This window comes from Nicotiana attenuata, unplaced genomic scaffold (genome assembly GCF_001879085.1).
Source record: "Nicotiana attenuata strain UT unplaced genomic scaffold, NIATTr2, whole genome shotgun sequence".
Lineage (NCBI taxonomy): Eukaryota > Viridiplantae > Streptophyta > Magnoliopsida > Solanales > Solanaceae > Nicotiana > Nicotiana attenuata.
Genome location: NW_017673595.1, coordinates 117,426 through 127,335, shown reverse-complemented (window position 1 = coordinate 127,335; position 9,910 = coordinate 117,426).

Sequence of the window (9,910 nt, the reverse complement as noted above, 5' to 3'; positions counted from 1 at the left end):
GATAGAAATTTGAAGGTTTTTGATAAGTTTGACCGGAGGTTGACTTTTTGATATCGGGGTCGGAATCCGATTCCGGAAGTTGGAGTAGATCCGTAACGTCAAATGTGACTTGTGTGCAAAATTTGAGGTCAACCGGACGTGATTTGATAGGTTTCGGCATCGGATGTGAAAGTTAGAAATTTCAAAGTTCATAAAGAGGAATTTTGGCGCGATTCGTGATTTCGACGTTGCTTGATGTGATTTGAAGCCTCGACTAAGTCCATGATATGTCTCCAGACTTGTTGGCACGTTCGAACGGGGTCCCGAGGGGCTCGGGTGAGTTTCGGGGTGGTTTCGGACCATTTCTAGGCATTTATAACTGCTGGTTTTTGGCTACAGCAGTGGTATATGCGATCGCGGGTAATTGGTCGCGATCGAGGTGAGTAAAATGTGAGACACGGGCCAGTGAATCGCGATCGCGGAAAGCCTTTCGCGATCGCGTAGAGTAAATATTCTGCTGCACTGACTCGACTTCGGAGGCTCATATCTCACAATCTATAAGGAAATTTGAGATTATGTAAAAATAAAAGTTGTAGCCCTTTGTGTCTAGTTTCTAGAAAAGTAAACCATTCATGGGTTTGGATTTGTGTACAAAAAGTTATGGCTGTTACACTACAGGGTGTCCGGGAAGATGATGAAGAAAGTTGTGTTACACATGGGCTGACTTTGACAGATTATATCTAGAAATATATAAGTTAATGGTAAATTACCAACACATAAAAGTTGTATATCTTTGAGTCTAGTTTTCAGAATATTAAACCATTTGTCATTTGGAGTTGTGTGCAAAGAGTTATGACTATTCTACTAGAGGCTGTCCGGAAGGCTGGGAAATTGTTCTCCGCGATCGCGAAGATCTTTCCGCGATCGCGAAGAGTAAATTTTGGGCTGGAAAAATTGTTCTCCGCGATCGCGGAGCATTTTTCGCGATCGCGATGAGTAAATACCTGGGCAGAATGGTATTTTAGCGAGTTTAGCTCATTTTTCTTCATTTCTTCAAAGCATGGACGATTTTTTGGAGAGCTTCAAGAAGGGATTTCGTCATCTATGTTAAGGTAAGTTACTCCTACTCACTTCCAAGTTAAATACAAGATTATATCATGGAATTAGACACGAAAATTGTGGTAAAATTGGGATTTTTGGAAGAAAACCTAGAAACTTGATAAATTGGATTTTATCACGAATTTGAGCATGGAATTAGGAGTAAATTATATATCTGAGCTAGTGAAGCTATGGGTAGAGTATATCTTCGAGAAATTTTGGAATCCGGGCACGTGGGCCCGAGGGCGTTTTGGTCAACTTTTCGTTCGGGGTTAAGAATTGTTACAAATTGGGTTGTAAAGTTTAATTGAACATATATTAATGGTTTTGTATAATCATTGGCTAGTTTTGGAGCATTTTACGTTGGTGCAAGTCTTCGGAAGAATGTAGAATGCCAGTTATGAGTCTTCGGAGCGAGGTGAGTCTCCTTTCTAATCTTGTGAGGGGGAATTTACCCCATAGGTGAGTTAAATTGGTTATGTGCTCCTATTTGTGGGGGCTACGTACGCACGAGGTGACGAGAGTCCGTGCGTAGCTACTATTATGCTATTGTTCGGGTAGTCTAGGACCCAAAAAAAAAGCATGTTATACTTGGATTAACTGTGAACCCATTGATAGTTTGAATTGTTTAAATCACCTTGAATTGGTAAAGGAATTTTAAAAAAGAGATTTAATATTAATTTTCCCTGAAATGTTAAAAAGAGAAATTTGTCTATTTGGATGATTATCCTCGATAAACTCTTAGTTTCCTACTTGAGCAAGTACTTTATGTGTGCCTGCGTCGCATGGACGATTCGCGAGCAGGATATGTATTTATTTATGGAACGGGCCGAACGCCTCGGTGAGAATAGATGCATCTATGGTTCGTGCCGCTCGACCCTCAGCAGTGCACAGTTTACAATCTTGTTGGAGCGGGTCGTCGCCTCGGTGTGATTTGCGCATGTTTATCTATTGTTTGAAAATTGTAAATGTGCAATTGGCCCTACATGGCTTGATATAAACTGATAAGATAATAAAGAATAAACCTTGGAGGCCCTTGATTTGTTGTTGAAGGTGTTTACCTGTTTTATGGCTTCACAATTAGAACTTCTATATAAATCCATGATTATCCTCGCACTTATAGAATATTGTTAATTGACCTCTAGTGAGTGTTGAAGTTGGCCATCTCGTCTCTACCCCTTCGGGATTAGGTGGGATACTCACTGAGTACACGTTGATTACGTACTCATTCTACACTTCTGTGCATTTTCGTTGCACAGGTATATATACCTCTAGCAGCCTATTGGGCGCAGCAGCATGGATGACGCTGGGACTAGGTGAGCTGCATCATTCGAGGCGACCGCAGCTAGGGTAGTCCCTTCCAGTGTACTGTATTTACTTTCCGTCCCCCGTATTCCGGACGGATGTTGTATTTTATTTCTCTTATAAGTAGTTGCTCATGTACTTGTGACACCGGGTTTCTGGGATGGTTTTCAACGGATTTGTACTAATTGTTATTATTTAAATTTGAATTCAAGTAGTGAACTTTTATTTATGAAAATGGAAGGAAAAACCTTAGATTTTCAAAAGTATTAAAAGAGGAATTAATTGATAAGTTAGTTGGCTGGCCTGACAGAGGTGTCCGGCGCCACCACGACCCTTAGTGAATTTTGGATCGTGACAACATGGTATCAGAGAACTAGGTTCCCATCAGTCTCACGAGTCATGAGCAAGTCTAGTAGAGTCTCGCGGATCGGTACAGAGACGTCTATACTTATCCTCGGGAGGCTGCAGGACTGTTAGGAGTACTTCCCTTCTTGATTTCCTTATCGTGCGGTTCGATTCCTTTGAGGCTTATGCCTTTGATTCCTTTCCACTCAATCTTACGCGACGCGAGCACTTGTTATAAATCGAAAATTGAAGGATTGTAATGGCATTACAAATGTGGTGCGGGATGATTTTTCCCGGTATAGTTGATTGGACTATTATAGTCGCATTATGGAGGGATATTATATTGTTTCAGCTCAGTAACAGAACTTCTAAGAGCCTTGAGGATAGGAACAGGTTGCCATAATGCTTATGAGTTTTTATTCCACGGTATTGTTGTGATGGTGGGACGTTTGCCCACGTGTCGGGCAGTGAATGAATTGAAGGGAGGTTTACTCAGTGTGTAATCAAGGGATTCAATATTTTATTCCCGGCAGGGGAAAGTCAAACGAACGAAGGATGGTCAGAAGTGGACTGGTGGAAGTAATGAAACGTTGTAATTGCAAGCGTGGTGGAGTTCTCCTCTACATTGGGGTGCTGTTGTCCTAATTGGACGTTCTAAGTTTGTCGGTGTTATAATCTGCTACAATCCGCCTTTATGGCAGGATATTGTGAAATAATATTGGAGTTACAACTGTCAGATATCGCATGATGTGGTGGTTTAAGATCGAATCAGAATTTCTAATGTTGCCGGCTCGATAAAGATGACCTTTGGAAAGGTTTAAAGTTAGTAGCAATGGTGGGTTCAAGTGCCACGAAGATAGATTTTATTTAGGGCAACAATTGAGCAGCAAGGTATGAGGTAGGACATGTGGGAAGTGCCGGGCGGTGTTTAAAATTTCTAGAAGGCCAAGTATGAGGAGCAAGGTCGAGTGACCGATTAAGGAGATGAGTTCTGCCAAAGTGGGAGAGTGGCGAGGGTTGCATATGGGCTTGGTAGTAGGATGACTACGCGCCTTAAAGAGAGTTTGGATCGAATTGGGAATTTTAATGATTGGTGATTGAAGCCTGCAGGTATGATGTGAAGTATGGGCTATTATGCGGCAGAAGATTGATATGGCGGAAAGGAGCTGCTTGAAATGGAGGAGGGTGCAGCATAACCCTGAATTTGGAAGGATGTTGCCGCGCATTTAATTGATGTCCGCGAGGGGCGAATGGACTTGTGCAATTGGAAGGTGAGCTCGGACTCAGGATGGGCTATTGGTGTCATAGTGAATGTACCCCGTGCAGCGGCGTGGGAAGATGTCGGGAGGTGATTCCCCTAGGTGGGTTATTCCCCGTGAGCAGATTAGCGGTCGCGTGGTTGGCGAAGCTTCTGCAAGGAATTATATTGGTTGTTCAACAAAGAGATCGGTCGTGCGAATGTGGATGATGACTCAGAATATGAAAGATGGGGATTTACAAGAAGATCCTGACAGAGTATGATATTTGGAGCGGGTTAAGCGCCGCAAGAGTGTGATGTCGAGTCTGGTCTTTCTATATGCTGTTTTTGTGTGTTTCGCTTCCTATCTTCTAAGAAAAGTCCGTATTAGTGCAGGGGTTAGGTAATTCCTCCCAGAGTTTGATTTCCTGTTTGTGTTGTGTTCGGATTGGTGGCCTATTGGCACATTGTGGCATCATATGAGACTTGTGGTCGCATTCGGAGTAGCTTATTGCCTGAGCAGTTCGTACTGGGTAAGGTGAGATTGTGGGATTTAGGATCAGTGCAATCTGATTATATGAAGTATATTAACGAGCGAAGATCGTTATTTGGTTCAGAATGTGGTAATGTTTCTTGTCAGAAGTATAGACTCGATGATTGGTTGACTCGGCAGTTGATTATGAATTTTGGCATCTCATCCATCGTGGCAGTATTATAATAGTTAGAGTAAGACCTATGTAGGTCATGAGGTGCAATGGGAGCATCGGATTCGTGGAATTTCGATTAATTCAAACAGAAATGTTATTGTGGTCCTATGAGTAAAGTGATGCAAAGTGTGAATTCAGCAGAGTTATGCAGTCATGTTTGAGTACAACGTATAGTAATTGATACGGTGATCGTATGTTGGAAACAGGCCTGGCATAGAATCCCGGATGTTGGAATTGGGCTCTAAGGCTTAATTGCTTGAATAAAAGGGAGTATCTTCAGAACTTATCGAGCTAATGTGCTCAACTGAGTTGTGATAGCACGGGAAGGTGCTTGAGGTGCTAAACAGTGATTTCAGACTACTCCAGTGTAGTTCTCAGCACGTTCGAGGACGAACGTATGTTTAAGTGGGAGAGAATGTAACGACCCGACGGGTCGTTTTGAGCCCTAGCGCGTCGTTCAGCAGTCTGAGGCCATGAGCAGCTTCATTTCAGGTATTGTAACTTATTCGCAGGGTCGGAATTTAAATTCAGGAAGATTGGAGTTAAATTTAAATGAAAATTCTCATTTGAGAAGCTTAAAGTTGAAAGAATGAACTAGGATTGGATTTTTGAGTAAACAACCTCAGAATCAGGATCTGAAGGTTCCAGCAGGTTCGTATGATGATTTCGGACTTGGGCGTATGCCCGGTTCGGGTTTTGGATAACCCGGGAGCGTTTTGGCGCCTATTGAGTAAGTTAGCATTTTAGAAGAAATTTCATAAGTTTGGCTTGAAGAGCATTTCAGTGTTATCGATGTCCGTTTGGGATTCCGAGACTGTGAATAGCTCCGTATGGTGATTCTGGAGTTGGGGCGCGATCGGAAGTGAATTCGGAGGTCCGTAGGTCATTTTGGAGCCATTTGGCTAAAGATAGAAATTTGAAGGTTTTTGGGAAGTTTGACCGGAGGTTGACTTTTTGATATCGGGGTCGGAATCCGATTCCGGAAGTTGGAGTAGGTCCGTAACGTCAAATGTGACTTGTGTGCAAAATTTGAGGTCAACCGGACGTGATTTGATAGGTTTTGGCATCGGATGTGAAAGTTAGAAATTTCAAAGTTCATAAAGATGAATTTTGGCGCGATTCGTGATTTCGACGTTGCTTGATGTGATTTGAAGCCTCGACTAAGTCCATGATATGTCTCCAGACTTGTTGGCATGTTCGAACGGGTTCCCGAGGGGCTCGGGTGAGTTTCGGGGTGGTTTCGGACCATTTATAGGCCATTTATAACTGCTGGTTTTTGGCTACAGCAGTGGTATATGCGATCGCGGGGAACCGGCCGCGATCGCGGTAAGTAAAATGTGAGACACGGGCCAGTGAATTGCGATCGCGGAAAGCTTTCCGCGATCGCGTAGAGTAAATATTCTGCTGCACTGACTCGACTTCGGAGGCTCATATCTCACAATATATAAGGAATTTTGAGATGATGTAAAAATAAAATTTGTAGCCCTTTGTGTCTAGTTTCTAGAAAAGTAAACCATTCATGATTTGGATTTTTGTACAAAAAGTTATGGCTGTTTCTCTACAGGGTGTCTGGGAAGATGATGAAGAAAGTTGTGTTACACATGGGTTGACTTTGACAGATTATATCTAGAAATCTATAAGGAAATGGTAAATTACCAACACATGAAAGTTGTAGATCTTTGAGTCTAATTTTCAGAACATTAAACCATTTGTCATTTGGAGTTGTGTGCAAAGAGTTATGACTATTCTACTAGAGGCTGTCCGGAAGGCTGAGAAATTGTTCTCCGCCATTGCGAAGCTCTTTCCGCGATCGTGAAGAGTAAATTTTGGGCTGGAAAAATTGTTCTCCGCGATCGCGATGAGTAAATACCTGGGCAGAATGGTATTTTAGCGGGTTTAGCTCATTTTTCTTCATTTCTTCAAAGCATGGACGATTTTTTGGAGAGCTTCAAAAAGGGATTTCGTCATCTATGTTAAGGTAAGTTACTCCTACTCACTTCTAAGTTAAATACAAGATTATATCATGGAATTAGACATGAAAATTGTGGGAAAATTGGGATTTTTGGAAGAAAACCTAGAAACTTGATAAATTGGATTTTATCACGAATTTGAGCATGGAATTAGGAGTAAATTATATATTTGAGCTAGTGAAGCTATGGGTAGAGTATATCTTCGAGAAATTTTGGAATCCGGGCATGTGGGCCCGAGGGCATTTTGGTCAACTTTTCGTTCGGGGTTAAGAATTGTTACAAATTGGGTTGTAAAGTTTAATTGAACATATATTAATGGATTTGTATAATCATTGGCTAGTTTTGGAGCATTTTACGTTGGTGCAAGTCTTCGGAAGAATGTAGAATGCCGGTTATGAGTCTTCGGAGCGAGGTGAGTCTCCTTTCTAATCTTGTGAGGGGGAATTTACCCCATAGGTAAGTTAAATTGGTTATGTGCTCCTATTTGTAGGGGCTACGTATGCACGAGGTGACGAGAGTCCGTGCGTAGCTACTATTATGCTATTGTTCGGGTAGTTTAGGACCCAAAAAAAAAACATGTTATACTTGGATTAACTGTGAACCCATTGATAGTTTGAATTATTTAAATCACCTTGAATTGGTAAAGAAATTTAAAAAAGAGATTTAATATTAATTTTCCCTGAAATGTTAAAAAGAGAAATTTGTCTATTTGGATGATTATCCTCGATAAACTCTTAGTTTCCTACTTGAGCAAGTACTTTATGTGTGCCTGCGTCGCATGGATGATTCACGAGTAGGATTGTGTTTATTTATGGAACGGGCCGAACGCCTCGGTGAGAATAGATGCATCTATGGTTCGTGCCGCTCAACCCTCGGCAGTTCACAGTTTACATTCCTGTTGGGGCGGGCCGTCGCCTCGGTGTGATTTGGGCATGTTTATCTGTTGTTTGAAAATTGTAAATGTGCAATTGGCTCTACGTGGCTTGATATAAACTGATAAGATAATAAAGAATAAACCTTGGAGGCCTTGATTTGTTGTTGAAGGTGTTTACCTGTTTTATGGCTTCACAATTAGAACTTCTATATAAATCCATGATTATCCTCGCACTTATAGAATATTGTTAATTGACCTCTAGTGAGTTTCGAAGTTGGCCATCTCGTCTCTACCCCTTCAGGATTAGGCGGGATACTCACTGAGTACACGTTGATTACGTGATCATACTACACTTCTGTGCATTTTTGTTGCACAGGTATATATACCTCTAGCAACCTATTGGGCATAGCAGCATGGATGACGCTGGGACAAGGTGAGCTGCATCATTCGAGGCGACCGCAGCTAGGGTAGTCCCTTCCAGTGTACCGTTTTTACTTTCCGTCCACTGTATTCCGGACGGATGTTGTATTTTATTTCTCTTATCAGTAGTTGCTCATGTAATTGTGACACCGGGTTTCTAGGATGGTTTTCAACGGATTTGTACTAATTGTTATTATTTAAATTTGAATTCAAGTAGTGAACTTTTATTTATGAAAATGGAAGGAAAAACCTTAGATTTTCAAAAGTATTAAAAGAGGAATTAATTGATAAGTTAGTTGGCTGGCCTGACAGAGGTGTCCGGCGCCACCACGACCCTTAGTGGATTTTGGGTCGTGACAGAAAACTTCATAATACATCAAATATAAGAACACACGAAAAAGCATGCGAGTCAGGAAAGAGCAAATAAGAACATAGCAGGGATCGATTCACACCAAGAAAAGAAGAAGAAGAAGAGTCAGAAACATTTTCAAGAGCTTTTCCAGAAACCCTAATCGAAAAGAAGTAACTTTTTGAAAGAAAATCAGAGAAAACGTTTAAGAAACTTAAGCAATATTGCAAACATATAACAGATCTAAAAATAATCGGAGAGAACCTCGATAGTTAGGGTTTCAGATGAACCCTAGAATGAGAGAGGCTTCGAAAATGTCCGATCTAAGTCGGATGAGGTCAGAATCAGGCTCAGAAGACCAAGGGCCACCGGAGCAAGGCCGGAGATGGCCGGAATCCTCGAATCGGTGAAGGTCTGAGTGGAGACCTTTGAGGTCTAGCCTCAATCCTTCGAATACCAAGCACACAGGAGCNCAAGCAGACAGGAGCGATAGGAGGTGAGCATGAGGGTTTCATGGCCTGAGAAGCCATGGAAACCGATGAGAATTGCAGGGATTAGGGTTAGCTGGGGTGGCGGCGACTAGGGTTTGCAGAGAGAATGGGAGAGGAAGGGGATTCAAGGGCGGCGGGTTAGGAGAAATGAATTAGGGTTGGGGGGTTTGGTAAATTAAAAAGGAAAGGGTGTGTTTGGGCCGTTGATCTTTTAGATCAACGGTTGTGATTTAAAAGGGGGGTTCCGGTCGGGTAATTTAATTGGGTCAGGGGTTGGGTTGATTTTAGGAATTGGGTCGGTTGAAATTGGGTTTAAATTGGGACTGTAATGTGGCTATAATTGAAATGCAGATGGGCTATATAATAAAAAGCCAATTTTCCCTTTTTAATTTAATTAAAATAATTGAAATATTTTTAAAAATAAATTAAAAGCACTGAATTAATTAATAATATATAAATATTAATCTAAAAATACTGGGAGCAATTTTATAATTGTAAAATGCTATTAATCGCAATATAGGCTATAATTTCAATTTTATGCAATTTTAGCTTAGAAATATCAAATAAATTTATAAAAAATATGCAAAAATTACCTTAATTATATCTTAGTGTAAATATGAGAATGAAATAAATTATTCACCAAAAATTCTAGTTTGGAAATAATTATTGAATTTTATAGTGTAAAAATAGACAATAAATTGATCTAAAAATATTTAAAATTAAAGGAAAAATACCAAACTTTTGGAACATATACATGCTATTTTGAGAATATTTTGAGTATAAAAAATAGGCAGGAAAAAATTGGGTATCAACAACACCCTGGAGTCCCCTTCCCTCTATTTAGATGCCTGTTTTCATTTATTTTGAAAAATAGATGTATTTTCCTTGAAATCAGTGTTTGTAGAAATTCTTAGACGTTCGTGGATTGTGACACCAGATCAGTGGGGTAGTTGTGTTTTAGAGTTTTGAACTGATATGAAATTTCCGCACTTCATATCTGTTTAGCTTTAATTATTATTTATTACTGTTCTGGTTAATGATTAATGTGTTAGAACCGTATTTGTTGGCTGTCCTAGCATTCAAGAGTTAGGAGCCATCATGATCCCGACGGTGAAAAATCCGGGTCTTGACATTA